This window comes from Lepus europaeus, chromosome 8, assembly GCF_033115175.1.
Source record: "Lepus europaeus isolate LE1 chromosome 8, mLepTim1.pri, whole genome shotgun sequence".
Lineage (NCBI taxonomy): Eukaryota > Metazoa > Chordata > Mammalia > Lagomorpha > Leporidae > Lepus > Lepus europaeus.
In genome coordinates this window covers 33,605,039-33,624,236 of record NC_084834.1, presented here as the reverse complement: position 1 = coordinate 33,624,236, position 19,198 = coordinate 33,605,039, and positions in this window count along the sequence as shown.

The window sequence follows — 19,198 nt, the reverse complement described above, 5'->3', positions numbered from 1 at the left end:
GCGATTTGCATAAGACTACATTAATCTTCGAATGTCGATTAACTCGGATTGTGTCTCAATTAACTATATACTTTTAAATAGAGCTTATTAAAATATATACTATTGTAAGGCTATATAGTGTACATTGTCTGGAAACAATCCTAGTTATTTAACTACTCCCTAAGTTCCCAATAGATTGTGCCATTTAGTCTATTGATAACTCTTTTCTATTACGGATATTCATCCACTGCTTGCTCCCAGTCTGAGATTTGTACAGGTTACTTTCCGTGTACCTACTAGTGACAAGAGAGGTTTTCCCAGGGAAAAATGACATATATGCTGAATTCTGAAGTCTTAGCTTTTCGGGTAAAGAGGTAGAAGGGTTAAGGTTAAATGGCATCCAGCAAAGAGAAAAAGTGGAAGGCATTTATCTCTGGTATGCAGGGATGGTTCAAAGTGCACAAAGCAATCAATGTGATACACCACATTAACAGAATGCAAAAGAAAAACCATATGATTCTCTCAATAGATGCAGAGAAAGCATTTGATAAAATACAACACCCTTTCATGATGAAAACTCTAAGAAAACTGGGTATGGAAGGAACATCCTCAATACAATCAAAGCAATTTATGAAAAACCCACGGCCAGCATCATATTGAATGGGAAAAAGTTGAAGCATTTTTACTGAGATCTGGTACCAGACAGGGATGCCCACTCTCACCACTGCTATTCAATATAGTTCTGGAAGTTTTAGCCAGAGCTATTAGGCAAGAAAAAGAAATTAAAGGGATACAAATTGGGAAGGAAGAACTCAAACTATCCCTCTTTGCAGATGATATGATTCTTTATTTAGAGGATCCAAAGAACTCTACTAAGAGACTACTGGAACTCATAGAAGAGTTTGGCAAAGTAGCAGGATATAAAATCAATGCACAAAAATCAACAGCCTTTGTATACACAGACAATGCCACGGCTGAGGAAGAACTTCTAAGATCAATCCCATTAACAATAGCTACAAAAACAATCAAATACCTTGGAATAAACTTAACCAAGGACGTTAAAGATCTCTACGATGAAAATGACAAAACCTTAAAGAAAGAAATAGAAGAGGATACCAAAAAATGGAGAAATCTTCCATGCTCATGGATTGGAAGAATCAATATCAACAAAATGTCCATTCTTCCAAAAGCAATTTATACATTCAATGCAATACCCATCAAGATCCCGAAGACCTTCTTCTCAGATCTGGAAAAAATGATGCTGAAATTCATATGGAGACACAGGAGACCTCGAATAGCTAAAGCAATCTTGCAACAAAAACAAAGCTGGAGGCATCACAATACCAGATTTCAGGACATACTACAGGGCAGTTGTTATGAAAACAGCATGGTACTGGTACAGAAACAGATGGATAGACCAATGGAACAGAATAGAAACACCAGAAATCAATTCAAACATCTACAGCCAACTTATATTTGATCAAGGATCCAAAACCAATCCCTGGAGTAAGGACAGTCTATTCAATAAATGGTGCTAGGAAAATTGGATTTCCACGTGCAGAATCATGAAGCAAGACCCCTACCTTTCACCATATACAAAAGTTCACTCAACATGGATTAAAGACTTAAATCTACGACCAGATACCATCAAATTATTAGAGAGCATTGGAGAAACCCTGCAAGATATTGGCACCGGCAAAGACTTCTTGGAAAATACCCCGGAAGCACAGGCAGTCAAAGCCAAAATTAACTATTGGGATTGCATCAAATTGAGAAGTTTCTGTACTTCAAAAGAAACAGTCAGGAAAGTGAAGAGGCAACCGACAGAATGGGAAAAATATTTGCAAACTATGCAACAGATAAAGGGTTGATAACCAGAATCTACAAAGAAATCAAGAAACTCCACAACATCAAAACAAACAACCCACTTAAGAGATGGGCCAAGGACCTCAAGAGACATTTTTCAAAAGAGGAATTCCAAATGGCCAACAGACACATGAAAAAATGTTCAAATCACTAGCCATCAGGGAAATGCAAATCAATCCACAGTGAGGTTTCACCTCACCCCGGTGAGAATGGCTCACATTCAGAAATCTACCAACAATAGATGCTGGAGAGGATGTGGGGAAAAAGGGACACTAACCCACTGTTGGTGGGAATGCAAACTTGTAAAACCACTATGGAAGTCAGTCTGGAGATTCCTCAGAAACCTGAATATAACCCTACCATACAACCCAGCCATCCCACTCCTTGGAATTTACCCAAAGGAAATTAAATTGGCAAACAAAAAAGCAGTCTGCACCTTAATGTTTATTGCAGCTCAATTCACAATAGCTAAGACCTGGAACCAACCCAAATGCCCATCAACAGTAGACTGGATAAAGAAATTATGGGACATGTACTCTATAGAATACTATACAGCAGTCAAAAACAATGAAATCCGGTCATTTGCAACAAGATGGTCCTCTGGATTACATCATGCTGAGTGAATTAAGCCAGTCCCAGAGGGACAAATATCATATGTTCCCCCTGATTGGCGACAACTAACTGAGCACCAAAGGGGAAACCTGTTGAAGTGAAATGGACACTATGAGAAACAGTGACTTGATCAGCTCTTGTCCTGACTGTTGATGTACAATGTAATACTTTATCCATTTTACTATTTTTTTTTGTTCTAGTACAGTTGGTTGAATTCTGTAATTAACACACAGTTATTCTTAGGTGTTCAAATTTAACTGAAAAGCGACCACTGTGAAATATAAGAGTGGGAATAAGAGAGGGAGGAGATGTACAATTTGGAACATGCTCAATCAGACTTGCCCCAAATGGTGGAGTTAGAAATGTGCCAGGGGATTCCAATATAATCCCATCAAGGTGGCATGTACCAATGCCATCTCACTAGTTCAAGTGATCAATTTCAGTTCACATTCAATGGCTCTGATAGGTCTAAGAGTCAAAGGGATCACACAAACAAGAAAAGTGTCTGCTAATACTAACTGATAGAATCAAAAAGGGAGAGAATGATCCAACATGGGAAGCAGGATACACAGCAGACTCATAGAATGGCAGATGTCCTAAACAGCACTCTGGCCTCAGAATCAGCCCTTAAGGCATTCAGATCTGGCTGAAGAGCTCATGAGAGTATTTCAGGCATGAAAGCCAAGACACTCTGGAAAAAAAAAAAAAGAAGACCTAAATGAAAGATCTCTGCGAGTGAGATCCCAGTGGAAGGAATGGGGCCATCAAAGAAGGAGGTACCTTTCTCTGAAAGGAGGAGAGAACTTCTGCTTTGACTATGACCCTGTCAGAATAAGATCAAAGTCGCCGAATTCAAAAGGCTTCCATCGCCTCGGCAACTCATTACTAGAGCCTAGGGAGATTACTGATGCCACAACAAGAGTGTCAATTTGTTAAGTCAACAACAGGAGTCACTGTGCACTCACTCCTCATATAGAATCTCTGTCCTTAATGTGCTGTACATTGTGATTTAATGTTATAACTAGTACTCAAACAGTATTTTTCACTTTGTGTTTCTATGTGGGTGCAAACTGTTGAAATCTTTACTTAATATATATTAAACTGATCTTCTGTATATAAAGAGAATTGAAAATGAATCTTGATGTTAATGGAAGTGGAGAGGGAGCAGGAAAGGGGAGGGTTGTGGGTGGGAGGGAAGTTATGGAGCGGAAAAGCCGTTGTAATCCATAAGCTGTACTTTGGAAATTTGTGTTCATTAAATAAAAGTTAAAATAAACAAATAAATAAATCCTTTTCTAAATATTTTCCCCTGTGTGGCAAACAATGTTAGTTTTCTCCCCAAAAGACATTCTGTTTCACATTTGACCATAAATGCAGCAGCTATATATGCAGGAGAGGTAGTGTCCTCTCCATCTTGAAGGAGGTTAAGTTTGGGTGAATCCAGGCATGGCAATTCCATCCGCTGGCAGTGACTGGTATGGGATTGGTACAATTTCTAAATCTGGTCAATAAAACTTAAGAGTGAGCTTTTGGGATATATGAAGACAATTTATTGTCTTTTAAGAAGGAAACCAATGTCACTTTCACTTCAGATATTTTTGAATGAAGACACAGTGCCTAGGATTACTGTTGCCACCCTGTAATCTATAGGCTGGGAATGGGGGAATGTAGAGTGATCCAAAAGAAATGAAGAAATCTACTCTTAACCTTACTGCCAGGAAATTTGATATGTAAGAGAAATGTCCCCACTGTCAATCCTACTTTTACTTGTTGCTTTTCTATGCTTCAAACTTGAAGCATCCTAGCACACCCTGAATAGGCAACTGTTTACATGAAACTTCTAGGCTACTTCCATATTTCACAATAGTAGGATGTAGCAATCTAGTAATTAATCTTTCTCTCCACCCAAATCTGTAGTAAATACATCTCTGTATGTTACTTTTATGAATAGTTACTGATTTAGAGGAACTGTCATCAAGAAAATAGATGATCTTCTTACCTACTACTAAGTGAATGGTTTTTGTATTAAGATGGGAAATTAGGCTTTGACATTGTCTTCTTTGACTGGGCCACTCTAAGTTTCTTAAATGAATTTTACTCTATGATCTATGAATCTTTTCATTCATAAATATTTTTCAATAATATAATAGGCAAATCTCAGCTAATGTCTAATTAAGTGATATTAATTTTAAGAGTCAGAAGCAAAATTTCTAAAAGGACAGAGTAGATCTTGAAACCCATGAAGTCCAAATCGCTCCCCAGCCCCTCTGCTTCTCACCAGTGCTGACATAGTACATACTGCTCATACTGAGCACACTGTCAGCCATGTGTGCAACCACGCTCGCAAGAAGTTACAGTAGTTTATTCTAAATGTCTTGGCATTTGCAGCCTACATTGAGACCTTTAGTGGCACTTGGAAATTATTTTTGTGGTTTACTTTTATAGATAACACATTTCCCTTGCCTACCCCTTTTTGCTGGCTCCTTCAGAAATTTGGTTGAGGGAAACCACACAGAATTCTGAAATCTGTAGGCCAGGTGGCCACATCACAGTGACTTGGATCCCCACACTGGTGGCTTCTGGCAAGACATCAAAGTCTGTTCTTTCTCCTATTATCATTCCTAACCGGAAATTTGACTCCAGTGAATATATATAATATTATCAGTAGCTTTAACTCATAACCCATTAATTACTTTTGGTTTTATTTATTATGCTTCTGGTATTTCTCTTAAATTTAAAACTCTCCAAGAGTCTTTTAATTTTAATATTATACTATTATTTATGGGAATTGTACCAGGAGTACTGGTAGTAGAAAGAAGGAAAAAATTGATGAAAAACCCTTGTCATTATTCCCTTTCCAGATCACCAAGTTGGCCAACTTCATTTATTTTATGAGGATTGGTGCTATCTTGATTTCAGACCAGGATAGTTTCTTGCCACTATCTCAACGCAGATCAAAGCAGGCTCATTCATTCACTTACTCACTTTTCATTACTCCACAGAGTCTTTCATAATGTACTGTGAAGCAGTCACTTACAAAGGCCCCAGAGGACTCCATGATGAACAAGATTGACCCAAGTTCTGTCACTATGGAGCTCACAACATCATACGGGGGACAGATGGAAAACAAGGAAGCAACATGAACACAAATTGTGCTAAGATCATAAAAGAAACCAAGAAGGAGATGAGTGGGAAAGTTGGCCATTTTTCCCCCCTTTAGAGTTTATTTGGGAAAGGTTTCTTCAAAGAGGTGAGGTGTGTTGAGGAGGAACTGGCCAAGTGAACACTGGAGTTCAGAGTATCATTAAAATATTCTGTTCTCTGATTTTTTTTTATTAAACTTTTGTTTAATGAATATAAATTTCCAAAGTATAGTTTATGGGTTACAATGGCTTCCACCCTCCCATAACTTCCCTCCCGCCCGCAACCCTCCCCTTTCCCGCTCCCTCTCCCCTTCCATTCATGTAAAGATTCATTTTCAATTCTCTTTATATACAGAAGATCAGTTTAGTATATATTAGGTAAAGATTTCAACATTTTGCCCACATAGCAACGTAAGGTGAATAAACTACCATTGGATTACTAATTATAGCATTAAATAGCAATGTACAGCACATTAAAGACAGAGAACCTACATAATTTTTTTTTCAAATTAATTAATTTTCTATGCCATTTCCATTTTAACACCAGGTTGTTTTTTTTTTTTTTTCATTTCCAATTCTCTTTATGTACAGAAGATCAATTCGGTATATAATTAGTAAAGACCTCATCAGTTTGTGCCCACACAGAAACACATAGTATAAAAATACTGTTTCAGTACTAGTTATAGCATCACTTCGCTTTAGATGACACATTAGGGACAGATCCCACATGGGGTGTAAGTACACAGTGACTCCTGTTGCTGATTTTACAATTTGACACTCCTGTTCATGGCGTCAGTAATCTCCCTAGGCTCTAGTCATGAGTTTCCAGGGCTATGGAAGCCTTTAGGGTTCGCTGACTTTGATCTTATTCCGATAGGGTCATAGTCAAAGTGGAGGTTCTCTCCTCCCTTCAGAGAAGGGTACCTCCTTCTTTGATGGCCCCGTTCTTTTCACTGGGATCTCACTCGCAGAGATCTTTCATTTAGGTCTTTTTTTTTTTTTTCCATGATATCTTGGCTTTCCATGCCTGCTATACTCTCATGGGCTCTTCCACCAGATCCGAATGCCTTGAGGGCTGATTCTGAGGCCAGAGTGTTGTTTAGGACATCTGCCATTCTATGAGTCTGCTGTGTATCCTGGTTCCCATGTTGGATCTTTCTCTCCCTTTTTGATTCTATCAGTTAGTATTAGCAGTTACTTGTCTTGTTTGTGTGATCTCTTTGACTCTTAGACCTATCAGAGCTATCAATTGTGAGCTGATATTGATCACTTGGACTAGTGCGATGGCATTGGTACATGCCACCTGGGTGGGATTGTGTTGGAATCTCCTGGCACATTTCTGACTACACCATTTGCGGCCAGTCCGATTGAGCATGTTCCAAATTGTTCATCTCCTCCCTCTTTTTCCACTCTTAGATTTAACAGGGATCACTTTTCTGTTAAAATTTAAACACCTAAGGATAATTGTGTGTTAATTACTGAGTTCAACCAATAGTACTAGAACAACAACAACAACAACAAATACTAAAAAGGATAAAGTATTACATTGTACATCTAAAGTCAGGACAGGAGCTGATCAGTTCATTGTTGCTTGTAGTGTCCATTCTGTTCTCTGATTTTGCCAAAGTTTGTACTAATGTAACCAAAGAGGAAATGCTGTGTGACCTTCCAGCACATTCAGGTGGAAATATTTTCATTTTCTTCATGTCTCTCCTTAACAATCGACTGGGACGACAGGAAGACAGAGCTTTGTTCTGTCTAGTGACTTTGCTGTTGAAACAGAACACTCACGAATCCCCAAGGAGCAAAAGGTCCTCCCTGCCAATGAGGAGTGTGGAAACAGAAACCTTGCAGAACAATACACGTGCGTATGTTTGTCAGTCCAGCCACCCCTTTCCCCCTTTTCTTCACATCCTCATCTCTCCACACTTTTGCTGTCCAAAGTCAGATTGTTTCCCTTCATAAGAATTTTCTCATGCAAAACATCAGTGAAATCTGTACTACATAATCTTACCATTCTCTATTTAACTCTATTATCTGCATCTAAGTATACTGACTCAATACTTTTCAACTCCATATCATATTAATGCAAAGTCATTTTTCTTAATCAACTGTAGCAGATTCAATGTTGAATTAGCAGAGGATATGTCCATGCCCTAACCCACAAAAATCTGCAAAGGTGATATTATTTGGACAACAGAACTTTGCAAGTATGATTAAATTAAGGATTATGAGATCATGCCAGATTAGGGTGGGTGCCAAATCAAATTACAGGTTCTAGAAGAGAAGGAAAGAATGACATGTGAGGATGGAGGCACAGATTGGAGTGATGCTGCTACAAACCAAGGGGCCTCCAGTGCCTCCAGAAACTTCGAGAAGCAAGAAATGTTTTCCTCTAAAGCTTTTGGAAGGAGTACTGCCTTCCTGATAGCTTGATTCATTCAGATTTCCTGCCCCCACAACTATGAGAATAAATTCCTATGGTCTAAATGAAGGAATTTACCACCAAGTTTATGGTAATTTGTTGCAGTAGCTATAGGAAACAAACACATGACCTGAAAACTTTGATTTTTTTAAAGGTTAGAAAGTTCTATTTTGCCTTTATTTTAGTTTATTTTATTCTGGTGAAAGTAATTGACAAAAAGAAAACAAAAGCTTAAAAAGAACACCAGTTGCACAAAGGCACTACTGACAAGCTCTCCCACAGCCACATCAAAGATTTTACTCTTGGGGCATAAATTCATCTCAGATCTGGCCATTCCCATCCTGGGATCAGCAGCAAAATATAATGGAAGGAAATTTGCACTAAAAATTAGAAGCAGAGGCAACTCTCTGCCCTGATTGCAGACTTTAGGTCTTCATTTTTCTATCTTGTCTCTATGTACAAGGGGTCTTCAAAAAGTTAATCGAAAAAGAGTATTATTACAAAACTATGCAAGGATTTCCAAAATTTTTGGCAGGTACCATGGCTCACTAGGCTAATCTTCCACCTGTGGCACCAGCACCCCTGGTTCTAGTCCCAATTGGGGCGCCAGGTACTAGTCCCAGTTGCTCCTCTTCCAGTCCAGCTCTCTGCTGTGGCAGAGGGCAGTGGAGGATGGCCCAAGTGCTTGGGCCCTGCACCCGCATGGGAGACTGGGAGGAAGCACCCGGCTCCTGGCTTTGGATCGGTGCAGCGCCAGCTGTAGTGGCCACTAGGGGAGTGAACCAACGGAAGGAAGACCTTTCTCTCTGTCTCTCTCTCACTGTCTAACTCTGCCTGTCAAAAAATAAAAAACAAAACCAAAACCAAACCAAAACAAAACAAAAACTATGCAAGGATTTCCAAAAATTTTACAACAAAATAAACTTATCTTGTAATTCCAATTTCCACAAACGTTTTTTCCCCAAAGAAACCTTTGATTTAAGAAATACAAACTTCATGCATTTCGTAAATACAACTTTAGGAATATAGTGATTCTTCCCACCATACCTGCCCTCCCATCCACGCTCTCACCCCTCTCCCTCCCCTTCCCTTTCCCAGTTTCATTCTCCACTAAGATCCATTTTCAAACATGATGGATATGCCCTGGTATAATAAAAATAGAATAATAAAATAATAACTATGAAAATGAGCTACAGGTGATAGTGTCCCATAAAAAGAAGCTCATAATAATAGAGAAGAGAGGAACAGAAAGCAGTTAGGTGTCTCACAGACACCATTGAATTTAAATGAGAACAAGAATTCCTTATACCTCATACACTGAGTGACCTAAGCAGAACCCACAGTGTCCCAAATTGGCACATGAGCCTGATCAATCTCCAAGAGTCACTGGTCCTCCCATTTTCCTTCTTAATCACAAACACACACACACACACACACACACTAAAATTTGACATGGAAAGTACGGGGCATGCTCTGCTATCCTCTGGGGGATTTAATATTCAGAGAGGTGAAAATGTTACCATAGTGCCAAACTGAAATTAAACACCACTCCTGGCCATTTGGTCCATAAGATAGTATTCAGAAGGAATACTTGGAAGGCATCTGAGCATCTTGAACACTCAGCCCTATCTTTTGAACCAAACTTGTAAATAGTTCAAAAGAAATCCAGAGAAGTTGCAATGGTTGTTTTTGAGGAAGGTCTAAGACCTCACTGCCAAAGCTAAACCCACTGAGTCAAGTTCATGGGTAGAACTACAGAGCTCAGTAGTCTTCCCACTAAGCCATCAACCTCGTCAAGACAGGCCCAGTTCCATTCACAACAGGATAAATGCAGAGCCTCCCTTGAAGACTTGGTAGGCGACATTACAATTCTCATGCTGCCTCCAGATCCAGAAATGTATAGAAAAGGAGAGCAAGGAGAGAAACAGTAGGGAATGGGGAATGAAGGCTGAGAGTAATCCAGAATTTGTGGAGCAGTGGGCTAAAGCCCTGGCCTGAAGCACCGGCATCCCATATGGGCGCCGGTTCTAGTCCTGGCTGCTCCTCTTCCAATCCAGCTGTCTGCTATGGCCTGGGAAATCAGTGGAAGATGGCCCAAGTGCTTGGGCTCCTGCACTCACGTGGGACACCCAGAAAAAGCTCCTGGCTCCTGGCTTCGGTTCAGCACAGCTTCGGCTGTTGTGGCCATCTGGGGAGTGAACCAACAGAAAGAAGACCTCTCTCTCTGTAACTCTTTCTGATAAATAAAATAAATCTCTAAAAAAAAAGAAATATATGCTTTAACATTAGCTGAAAAGGTGACAGGAAGAACTTAATTTCCCTTTTCCTTACTACCTACCAGAATTAAATTATACTAAAAGTGAAAATCTTCATGTGTCACAATAACTACATGATTTATTATGATCCAGAATAGTGAAGTGGAAAGAATACATAAGTCTGAATTCAAGCCCTGAAGGTAACTCTTGAATGAGCTGGTTAAGAGGCACGGGGTGGGGGCATTTGATAGAGTAGTCAAGACACCACTTGAAGGAATGTAAAGTGTTGCAGCTACAATGGAAGACAGTATGGAAATACCTCAGATATCTTAATATAGACCTGCCATTCCATTCCTGGGAATTTACAGAAGGGCAATGAAATCAGCATATGAAAGAGTACCTGCAGGGCCGGCGCTGTGGCTCACTTGGTTAATCCTCCGCTTGCGGCACCAGCATCCCATATGGGCACCAGGTTCTAGTCCCGGCTGCTCCTCTTCCAGTCTAGCTCTCTACTGTTGCCAGGGAGGGCAGTAGAGGATGGCCAAGGTGCTTGGGCTCCTGCACCTGTATGGGAGACCAGGAGGAAGCACCTGGCTCCTGGCTTTGGATCGGCGCAGCGTGCTGGCCGTAGCGGCCATTTGGGGGGTGAACCAATGTAAGGAAGACCTTTCTCTCTCTCTCTCTCTCTCTCACTATCTATATCTCTACCTGTCAAATAAATTTTAAAAAAGAGTTATCTGCACCCTAATGTTTATTGAAGCTCAATTCACACTAGCTAAGACATGGATTAGCCAAATGCCCACCAACTGAAGACTATATAAAGAAAGTATGGGATATGTACACCATGGAATACTACCCAGAGGTAGCAAAAAAAAAAAATGAAATCCAGTCATTTGCAACAAAATGGATGAAACTGGAAAACACACTTAATGAAATAAGCCAGTCTCAAAAGGACAAATACCATATGTTCTCCCTGACCCGTGATAACTAATAGAGCACCTAAAAAGTAATCTATAGAATTGAAATTGACACTGTGAGAAGCATTGACTTTGAATAGCCCTTGTCGTGATTGTTGAGGAACAGTTTTTTTATTTTTTCATACTATTTGTGGAACTCTTAACATAGAGTTAATCTTATGTGCATAAAGTTAGTTGAAAATAGATCTTAGTAAAAAATAAGAATGGGAATAGGAGAGGGAGGAGGAAGAGGGGTGGGAGAGTGGGTGGGAGGGTGGGTACGGTGGGAATAATCATGTTCTTAAAGTCATAATTACGAAATGTATGAAGTTTGTATTCTTTAAATAATAGGTTGTGGGGCGGGGTGGGGAGAGAATGGAAAGAAAAAAGGAAGAAAGAAAGACACCACTTGGGATGCTCAGAGTACCTGGGTTGAAGTCCTGATTCCACTTTCAATTCCAGCTTCCTGATAATGCTCACCATGGAAGGCAGAAGGAGATGGTTCAAGTAGTTTGCTCCCTGTCACCCCCATGGGAGACAAAGAATGAGTTCTGGCATCCTGGCCTTGGCCTGATGGAGGCCTGGCTGTGGCAGACATTTGGGGAATGAACCAAGGGTTGGGCGATCTGTCTCTGTTTCAGCATCCATCTCTCTCTCTCTCTCTCTCTCTGTCTCTGTCTCTCTCTGCCTTTCAAATATTTAACAATTAGTAAGTCTCCATTTCCTCATATGTAAAATATAAGAGCTTAGTTAGAAAAGATGTTCTTAAGAGCTTATTTAGAGAAAAGTCAAACTATCAAAAGAACGATAATTATTTAAATGTGTTAATAAGCTACCAGGTTTTGACAACCTTCAAATCCATCTCAATAATAACTCCAAATAATAAACTCCAGTGTAAGTCAGCCCTAGGGAAGCTTGTGCATATCACTGGGCTCCTGTACACACCAGAAATGTGACCATTCATATAGGCAAGTTTTACATGGCAATAACTTAAAGTGCAACTTCCTTAATTTTAAAAGTATAAGGATACAATGGGAATCATTAAAATATGACTCAGTAAAACAAGCAAACAAATAAATATAAGCAAAAAGGATGAGCATCTGAAAGATGTCCACCAAAACTGTTAGGCCAATATGGAGAGTTTAGGTTTTAAAAGAAACAAGAAAGTCAAAATAGCACTCTCTGTGGGCAATTCCAAATAAAAAAAAAAGTTTGAACATCAAGGGAAAAATGCACAGACGTGAACACTGGGATTTATAGCTTTGTTACAGAAGTTACATACTGGTATATTCGTTATGCAGAAGTCTTCATTGATTTTACTCAGGATAAATTTAACTATATGTTGACTTTTCCTATTTGTAGAGGCAGTGGGGATACACATCATGAAGCACTGACAGTACAAAAGGGCCTTCCTTTTACCAAGGACGTCCTGAGATCCACGCCTCTCCAGGTGCTGAGGTGACCTGTGTAGGTTCTCTAAAGATTCTGCAGTAAGAGAGGAAGACAGAGAATGAAGGGCCAGGATGGTCTCAATCAATGCGAGCAAAGCAAAACTGCCAGGCTTTTCCAACAGCAACAATCTTCCTTAAGAAGGAATGTTCAAGGGCTGGGGGTCTGGGTAGGGGTTGGAAGTGAAGTTAGCAGCTCTCTCCTATCACCTGCTTCCCTCTGCTGTGGTCATTTTCACAAGTCAGCAGGGGGTAGAGGCAGGAGGCAAATCCAGCACATGGTCAAAATAACCAAGTATCCTGTGCCAAAAGGAAATGTGGTCTAAGAACTATAATGAGAGGGAAAGCAAAGAGCCACTGGTTCCAAGCAGTGAGATGTGTCAGCGAGAGAGAACAGCAGTTCCCTGGTCAGAATACAGGCCAGAGCCTTAATCTGAAAATCACTGTGAAGCCCAATACGTAAAAAAAAAAAAAAAAAAAAAATGTGGCCACCCCTGGAGAAAATACATAAGGCAACAGAGTAACCTCCTGCCCTCCTGCTCTAACCTCCTGCAGATAACCCATGAGAAAATGCAAAAACACCCAGGCAGCCAAGACAGGGCCAGGGTGGCTTGCCAAGGCCTAATTCCATTTAATCAAGATGGCAAAAAATGATGAGCACGTGTCCCATAATCCCAAATGAGAAACACACACACACACACACACGCACACGGACACACACAGCTCCTAAGAATGCTAGACTGAACATTCTCTCATCTTCATTTATATGCCTGCTCTGAAATTCCTGGCATGGGCCTGAAAGTCATTAGTAATTTAGCTGAAACGTAAAATTTTACTGCGGTGCATTGGTAGCTATTATGAGGCATAAATCTGTGTGGCTCTGGCAGGTTGAATTCCCTCCTACTACCCTTCATCAGGCTACAAAAAGCACTTAACAGTGCTGGGGGTAGAGAACTCACATTTTGGAATTAAATTAGAGACATGAGAATACTTAAAATACTCTTTCTTTTCTTGATCTGCCACTAACCATTTTGAACTGCTTTCTTGGGCGAAATTCCACGAGAGAATGTGATCATCTTCAGGAAATCTGGATTCAGCAAACTGCCTTGCAAAACAATCATGGAGTTCAACAAAATCTGCATTTGCTCTATCCTTGTCTATCATATTGACCAGGGCTCATCATTTTCAGAGTTCAGTGGACAACACAAGTATCTCACTCATCAATTCCAACAGTTTCTGTATAAAACGAAACAAAAAAGAAAACCATTCATAGTATTTTTTTTTCAGATTTTTCTTATATTCTTGCAGGTGTTTCATGATCTTCATCCAAATCCTTCCAGAAAGCTTTAGGTTTTGGGTGCAAATATATTTTCACAACCGAAGAAATATTTTTTGAGCATAGTAGCATTAGCACATGAGATTTGAACCTTTATTATTGGAGTGGTGTAGGGGAAAGCAAATGGGACTTGGAATTGATGCCCAAATTCTCTGTCTTTAGCCAAGGATAGCAAACTTGAGAGCTTGTTCTGCTGTTGCCATTCCTGTGTCCACAGCAGGCATTATTAATGAGTTAGAAAGCATTCTAGGCTTCAGGTGAAATTGCAGCTAGCAGCTCGGACTGAAACAAGACATGAGCTTAAACATTTTCTCCATAAAATCTACAGGTTACCATGATTAATTAAACAAAGGTAGTGCAGGAGAGCAAAGCTCACCTGCCTTCTGTGCCTAAACTGTAAGCACTGTGACCACAGGAGCCACAGCTGCTCATTTTGTGTGTTTAGCACCTATCCAGCATCTGGCACATAGATGGCCTCAGTGAACTTTTATCAAATGCTACTGAGCTGACACTGCCATTAAAGCTAAGTGCTTCCTAAACTAAGTAACTCTTGTCCCTATTAATTTCAAAAAAATAAAATGGTACTGTGTTAATTCCCAGTTACCTGCATTAATTAATTCATTGTATTTATTGGAAAGGCAGACAGAGAGGGGAGGGAGAGGTAGAAAGCACTCTCATCTGCTGGTTTGTTCCTCAAATCCTGTAACAAATTGGGACAGTGCCACAGAAGGAACTCATTCTAGGTCTCCCACGTGGGTGACAGGATCCAACTACTTGAGCCATCACCTGCTGCCTCCCAGGGTGTGCATCAGCAAGAAGCTGGAATCAGGAGTGATGCCAACACATAAACGCAGGCATCTGAATATGGGAAGTAGGCATCCCAAATGGCATCTTAACCACTAGGCCAAACACCTGCCCTGACAGCTGCCTTGTTAATATCAAAAGGAATTAAACACTAGGTTAAATGCTAATAAAACTAGCTGCTAAGAGTCTGGAATGGAGTAGTCTAAAATACAAATGAGCATGGTTTATGGGATTCCTTTTAGTTACGGTGCCTTCCAGAGTGAAGGCCTAGTTACCTTTCTCTATTTCGTCTGGGTTTGTGGGATTGTGGGACTTTTCCTGCCTGTTTAAGGAAATAGAGCATCTTTGCACTGTGCTGCAGATGTTACTGGGATGCTGATCGGAACTTTGCATCTTTATACGTAAAATTGCTTTTAGTAATAAGTAGCAGAAATTTTCTTGTAATGCATTTAAAGTATAGGGGAGAAGTCGCTGAGTCCTAAATAAAAATACCAAAGGCAAAGTAGGTTTCAAGAGATCCTTCATCATGTTACTCAATTACATATCCAAGATCTGTCTTCTTCAGGAGACTTATTTAGCTCATGCTCCCAAAATGGCTGCAGCTATACCTATAGAAACACACTTCTCATTAATTTCTTCAACAACTGCCTCGATGTTCTAGCACTCTCAGGAAAAGCAAGATTTAATCTGTTAGGATGGTTCCCAATAGATGGCTTAAAAATATATGCTCAAATCTTAGGCATGATTATAATCCGCAGTTAGAACACAGTGATTAAGTTAGCCTAAATCATGTGTTCCACCCTAGATCCAGAGGTAGAACCACTTCTCTCAGAGTCACTCAGATCCTCAAACAGAAATCATGTGATAGGAATGATGCAACAAAATGAGCCAACAATATCCTTTCCCAACTGTATAACCTGCTCAGGACCTAAGGGAGAAATTCCTGTGTGTTCTACTAACCAAAACTTGTCAGTCCTCTGAGTATTTGCTCTGTTTTATCCCACAGACCTTGTAAACAGTGTGCAGTCCCAGGATCTTCTATCCAACAGCCTTTGGGTATATACAGGATGTGGGAGAGAGTACACAATTCATACTGCTTCTATAGCCTCCACATTTATCCCTTCAAGAATTCATTCAGCTGCAATGTTCTCCCTACAAATATTTCTGGAAGTCCCAGGGATGCCTCATGTGTGTTGAAAAAGGAGCACCCAGTGTCAGGGTGTTTTGCCTCCAATTTGGCTGATCTGAACCCACCTGTCCACAGGGCATTAACCACACCCACAGGACATCCGCCATCTTTACCCAAATTCTACCTGCCCCTCGTCATTCTATTACCACTGCTGGAGAATTCTATCTTGCCTTGGATGATGCTTCCATTGATAAAAGGCTCATCCCAACTATAAAGTAACCCTGAGCTCTTTCTAGTCCTTGTAAATGCTCTCATGTAAAGAGCTCCTTCATTTAACTGTTCTGATTCCCACAGTGGCACAAACTAGTCTGTTGGTTCAGTTCAAGCTAGATGTTATCATATGTTGTTAACATATTTATGACATGTTCTTGTTACCCAAATATCCAGCAAAATCCTCCTCCCTCTGCCAACTTCTATTTTAAAAATACTTTATGCAAGTAGACTCCTGAGAAAAAGAAAGGGATGGCATCTCACTTTTAGTTAAGCTGTGATATCTGGTTAAATAATAAGACTGCTTTTTGCAATGGTTCTAGAAAGCTTAGAATGAAATGCATGGTACCTCAGTCTAAGTGTACATATGAGAATTTTCAACTTTATTTCCAGGGTTCCTATCCTCTCTATCCTTGCTTCCTTCCATCCTTATACAGTGATTCCAATGTACATCTTTCTGTTGATTTCTTATTCTGTTGTTGCGTCTTACCTTTGGATTATTGTGGCATCTTACCTAGTTGTTCCACATGTGCTAGGTTACTGAGGTCTATGCCTGAAGTGTGGGGAAATCACATCCTGTGAAGGTTCTTGCTGATAGGTGGGTCGGCTCAGCCTCCATCATACCACCCCGTGACTTACCATTATAGACCCTCGAACAACTGACCAGTAATAGACCCTGGAAAACTGACCAGTAATTGCATCACCAAAGAGCTCTCATATCTATACCAGGGAGAATTTTTCTTTTTTTATATGATTTTTATTTATTTGACAGGTGGAGGTATAGACAGTGAGAGAGACAGAGAGAAAGGTCTTCCTTCCATTGGTTCACTCCCCAAATGGCAGCTACAGCCGACACTGTGCTGATCCGAAGCCAGGTGCTTCTTCCTGGTCTCCCATGCGGGAACAGGGCCCCAAGTACTTGGGCCATCCTCCACTGCCCTCCTGGGCCACAGCAGAGAGCTGGACTGGAAGAGGAGCAACCAGGACTAGAACCTAGCGCCCATATGGGATGCCAGTGCTGCAAGTGTAGGATTAACAAAATGAGCCATGGCGCCAGCCCCCCAGGGAGAATTTTTCAATGAGGCCTGTTATTACTGTAAAGATAAATGATCCTTTATTCTTATGACACTTCTCTTAACTGGAATAGAGGAGAGGGTCACTATTAACCCAAACAGAATGATCAGCATCTCACCCAAGAGATGTCATATACTACACCCCTTATCCAGCCCTAACTGGCATCTCATAACGTAATCAGTCTCACCAGGTCATCTGAGTTTGTCTCAGTGTTCTTCCATGTACACTGAGGAACACTGCACAAATTAAGCAAGAGATAAATCTGGTTTAAATAAACAAGTTTTTTATAGGGATCACATAAACAAGACTAGTGTCTGCTAATACTAACTGATAGAATTAAAAAGAAGAGAACGATCCCACATGGGAAGCAGGATACACAGCAGACTCATAGAGTGGCAGATGTACTAAGCAGCACTCTGACCTCAGAATCAGCCCTTAAGGCATTCAGATCCGGCTAAAAAGCCCACAAGAGTATTTCAGGCATGGAAAGACAAGATACTGTGGCAAAAAAAAAAAAAAAAAAAAAAAAAAAAAAAAAAAAAACTAAATGAAAGCTCTCTGTGAGTGAGATCCCAGTGGAAAGAACAGGTCATCAAAGAAGGAGGTACCTTTCTCTGAAAGGAGGAGAGAACTTCCACTTTGACTATGACCATGTCTAAATATGATAAGAGTCGGCGAACGCAAAAGGCTTCCATAGCTTTGGCAACTCATGACAAGAGCCTAGGGAGGTTACTGACGCCATAAACAAGTGTGTCAATTGTTAAATCAACAACAGGAGTCACTGTGCACTCACTCCCCATGTAGGATCTCTGTCCTTAATGTGTTGTACTATGTGAATTAATGCTATAACTAGTACTCAAATAGTACTTTACACTTTGTGTTTCTGTGTGGGTGCAAACTGTTGAAATCTTTACTTGGTATATACTAAATTGATCTTCTTTATATAAAGAGAATTGAAAATGAATCTTGATGTGAATGGAATGGGAGAGGGAGCGGGAGATGGGAGGGTTGTGGGTGGGAGGGAGGTTATGGGGGGTAGAAAGCCACTGTAATCCAAAAGCTGTACTTTGGAACTTTATATTTATTAAATAAAAGTTAAAAAGAGTTTTTTATTCATAAGTAATAACAACAAAGTAATCAAAGTGATAGATGCTTCCTGCCAGGAGTAATTGTCACCACCCCTCTGAGCAGCAGGAGACTTCAAATGTTCACATGCCAGGGAAGACAGGGTATATGAAATACAAAGGGAATGCTGAGAAAAGTCAAGGTCACAGTGGAGAGAAAGCAGGGGGAGAATACTGTTCAATTTCTCCAAAAGGTGTAGTACAATGAAAAGAGAAACTGAGTAAGAACACCTGTGGGACATGATGGTGGTGCTCTGCTCAGAAGAAGCAGACGACCCCTCCTAGAGAGGTAGAGAGGAATATAGGAAGGCAGGAAAACCAACAGGCAAATATCACTGGGGAACCCTGAGAGGGTCTGGAGGTGGGTTGGCTTCAAAACCAACACACAGCAACAGATTTGAACAAAAACTCTGCAAAGGATTCAGAGGTCATCAAAAGGCGATTCTTCTTAGGGAGTTGTGACGCAGTGCGAAGTATAATAGCCTCAGTAGAACCCTCTATCAGGACACTGGCTCCCAAGTCACCAGTCTGCAGAGCCAGCCACGCCTGAGTGTGAGGTTTCCACAGAGAAGGGGCTCCACTTGTTCCCTAAGCCATCAGTGACAAATGTGCTATCAGCAATGTCCTCTTCAGTTTCCACTATCATCTCTTTAAGCTATTTCTCCTAAGGCAGTTAATGTGTTTTTTGAATAGAGATAATGAGAATAAAATGTGCAGAAGATAAGCACTAATTATATTTTTAAAGAAAAATGATTAAATCTCTTTGAAGTAAGGGGA